This window comes from Apaloderma vittatum, unplaced genomic scaffold (assembly GCF_000703405.1).
Source record: "Apaloderma vittatum isolate BGI_N311 unplaced genomic scaffold, ASM70340v1 scaffold18861, whole genome shotgun sequence".
NCBI lineage: Eukaryota > Metazoa > Chordata > Aves > Trogoniformes > Trogonidae > Apaloderma > Apaloderma vittatum.
In genome coordinates this window covers 29,245-33,244 of record NW_009697586.1, presented here as the reverse complement: position 1 = coordinate 33,244, position 4,000 = coordinate 29,245, and positions in this window count along the sequence as shown.

Sequence of the window (4,000 nt, the reverse complement as noted above, 5' to 3'; positions counted from 1 at the left end):
TTTCCCTTGGCCTCTGGGAGAGGTGCAGGTGCTTTATTGGGGTTTTTAATTTTATGAACAAATGTAGAAAGAGGATAGAGGTCATTCCAGACAAATTGCACAGTTAGTTGCAGGGCTTTTCTAGACAAGACAGGAGTTAACTGAGTGTTGGATCTTCTGGCCAGAACTGCTGAGGTAAGTGCATACCTCCTGAGTGACCCTTTCCACACAGGCAATTGGAAACAGCTGAGGCACAGGCCTGAAGTATTCCAAGGAAATGTGGACATAAGGGAGTAATGTATGTCCCCAGCTAACTGAAGTGGATTTTTTCAGGGTGAATTTGTCTTTTTATCTCTGCTTTTGCTTTGTTTCTTGTCAAGTTGCCTCTGTACCTTTCCCCTCTAGCCTTCCTCTGGTTTTCTCAGGAAGGTGAACGGGAGAAAGTGATATTGAGCTCTTCTGTGGAAGCAGAGTGGCTGCCAGCCTTCTCTTTGCTAGTCCAGTCTCTGGCCTTTGCCAGTTCTTGGCCCCAAGTGAAATCTTTCTTGACTCTTCTTCCATCAAGCTGTGTACACACTGTAATCTCTGCTCAGCAGCCTATTTTATCTTGACAACCCTAGTTTTGGGCCCTGTTTGATGAATACGTCTTGTGGGTTAGGGAGGTCCTTTTGGCAGCTTCAGTGCTGTGCCCTCAGTTGCAGTGATGGACTGCTTTGGAGCAGTGCTTCAGCCGGGTGACCCCAGATAGGAATTGGTCCACCTCTCCCAACTCTGTGTGAGTGCACAAGCAGTTGGAGAGGAACAGGTACAAGGCAGTTGAATTGGCAGCAGGGCTGCCACTGGAAGCAGTGTTTGCTGAAGTATGCTCTTGTGCCTCGACTCTGCAGTTTTTTTCCCTGTGGGAGTCCTCACAGTAATATTTTTCTTTGGTTAATGGAGCATGTTGGATAACATATCTGAACTAATAAAATAGCTTATGTATTTGCTTATTTTTTCTTGATGGCTTACTGTTTCTTGCTCAAGAGGTTTTAACTTCATTAATGCTCTCAGCAAAATCTTTCCCTTCTCTGTGTCTTCTGTAACTGACACTTTGCCTCCTGCTGAGCTTTACAACTTGTTAGATGATTTTAAGTCCTTCATTTGTGCTGCTGGTAGCTGCTATACTTGATCTTGAAGCTTGCAACTACACTGCTGTCTTTAATTGTTTTCCCTGTGCTTATGTGAGGTTGCTCAACTATAATTATTGTATTCTGTTCTGCTTATTTTTCTTGAAATACTCTGTTAAGGTAGAAAAATGCACACATACTAGAAGGCTTAATCTCCAGGGTACAGTAATTTCACCCTCCTGACCAGATCACATGCCATGACTTCAAAGCCCCACAGATGCAACAATTCTGTGATGGATGCAGGATGTGAGTTAGAAATAAGCTTCCCCCGTGGAATGATATACTTGATGGTATTTCTTGAATGCAACTTTGGAGGATCTGTCTCTGGCTTCTGTTGGATGTGACGTTGGACTAGTTGTGCCTCTAATCTCCTTCAGGGTGGCAATTTCTTTTTTGTATTCCACTTCCACAAGATCCTCTCCTAACTTGTGATAAAAAATCAAAACACATGATTTTTGCTTATGATGCTGTGCCTCACTTGTCCCTCTTCTCTTGTTGTGCATTTTCCTTCTCCCCACCAGTCTATATTCTGTTTGACACTCCCAAACTCCATTCCTCACTGTGTCCTGGAGCAGTTGTTCCCTACAGAAGGACTGTCTGAAGGGAGCAGCTGTTGAGGCAATGCAGTGTGAGGTTTCACATACACTGTTGAATGGGAAGGTGCAGGTAAAGCTCCAGGTGCTTTACCTCTAAATGGGATTCTCAGGCTTAAGCTGAGCACCCAAAGCAAATGGTATAAAGGGAGGTGAGAACAACCAAGAATAGTATCCTAAAAGATACTGCTAAGATGTCCTAAAAGGTCTTGCTTAGAAGGATTTGCTTAGGCAGGACTGGCTGAAATGCTGAGCAGAGCAGCGCAGCTTTAGCCTTTCTCCTCTTGTGGAGATAGACATTTGGCTGTGGATTGCTGGAAGGTACCTATCTTGGTCTGACAATTTGCTCTCTTGACCTTCCTCTGGGAGAGGGGGCTTTGTGTTTGCTCTAAGAGGATCTAGAGGTGGCTCTGCCTTCTTTCATTTTGCCCCTCCTTTTAGGAGCTAGAGCATTCAATCGTGGGAAATCCAATTTTTGTTCCCTCTTCTGTCTCGAGTATTTGGATATTAAGTATTAGCAGTAGGAAGGACAGCTGAAGGACCAGTCACCCCTCGCTCAGATGAATGCCATACGCATTGAGCAGCATTCCTCGTTTGCACTTGCTGAACTAAGATTCACGTAGCTATTCTCTGCAAATGACTGCAAACTTGTTGATGGCAGGTGGGTGCATATTTTAGGGATCTGAGCTTTGGACCTAGACTTATGCAAGGACAGCTAGACAGTGCTCTGTACTGTAGCTCTGCTCTCCTCTGGCTTTAATTCTGTGGGGATTGCGTGCTGAGCAGAGCACTCCTAATAGGATCTTTTTTCTGCTTATGGAGGGATAGAGCTCTCTTGCAAGAGTATGTAAGTGACAAACTTCTAGAGTTGGGCCAGAGATTACGTGGGCAGTGGCTTGTGCGCTAAAAATGTTGCTGGATTTCCTCAAAACTGAACTGTTGTTGAAGGAGCAGTCTCCCTCGTTTTCACCTTTGTGATGTAGCAATGTTTGCATCAGTTTTTTCAGTTGGGCAGGTGCTTAGCATGTCCCTCTCTAAACAAATACTGTAATAATGAACCTGGATTCTGTTGTAAGACTGAAGGGAACAGATTATTTCTTGTAATTGTTGGAATATTCACTGGTTTACTTCAAGTCAGGGAGTAAATAGGAAGTATCCTCTGTAGGGTTAAGAGTGAAATGCAGCACTGATGGATTCTCGTCATGATGCCAGCCTCGCCTGAGCCTATTAGCCTCATCTGTGATTGATATGAATGACTGTTGGGAAAATAGTTCTAAAAAAATCCATTAATAATGATAAAACAATTAGTGAAAAGAAATTATACATAGAAAATGTTGGGGTTGTTTTTTTAAAATGTCGTTTAGCCAGTCATGTACCAGATTAGTCTCATACCTTTGATTGCTTGAAAAGTTTCTGCATACATATATTTTTATTTTCACATGAAACATGTTTAAACATTTTTAATCTTGGAATAGTGTCTCATCCTCTTCTTTGAATATTTAATCAGGTAACTGAGAAGGAAATGCCCAGAGGCCTGTTCATTCTGTATATAATCCATACATAATAGCTTTATAGTTATAATGCTACTCTATTTTTTCAGGATAGTAGTTTTGTTTCTGATGCTGCCTGACTTCGGCATCTGCACATCTGTGGAGCAGATGGAGCATGGTCCTGGGTGAAATAGCTTGTCTGGGCAGCACAGGCAGGACCCGACACTAAAAAGCAAACCTATGGGATTAGATTAAGTAAGAGATGACTAATTGTCATTGTCTGCACTTTAGAACTAATGATGTCTCCTACTGACAAGGAAAATATTTATTGCAGAAAGGTGAAGAAATAGTACCAACTATGGCATGTGTCTTTACTCCTCTTTTTGGAGAGCTTAAAACTGTCATATTTAGGGAAGCTGTTCTCTCTCTCTTTTAGTTGGAAGTCTTGGTGGAAGAATAAGTACCTCTTCCACTAGGTTGGAACATTCTGTCTGGGCTTCTGGCACAATCAGATTTAAGCTTGTTTTCGTGATCCAGTCTCCTGGGAGCTTTCCTGCCACTTGCTCTTGAAGCTGCCTCTGGGGTGGGGAGCTGGGAGCAGAGCTGTGCTCAGCCTCGCTGCGGGGTTCTAGGCTGCGAGACAGGACAGGCCCAGGCAGCTGCTGTGGTGTTGACGGGAGCGTCATGTAGTGTCTGCTAAGAAGCTGCTTGGCCGGGCATGCAGGGAGGCCAAAGGATGGGAGTATTCCCCTTGGACAGCTTGTGGAGCAGG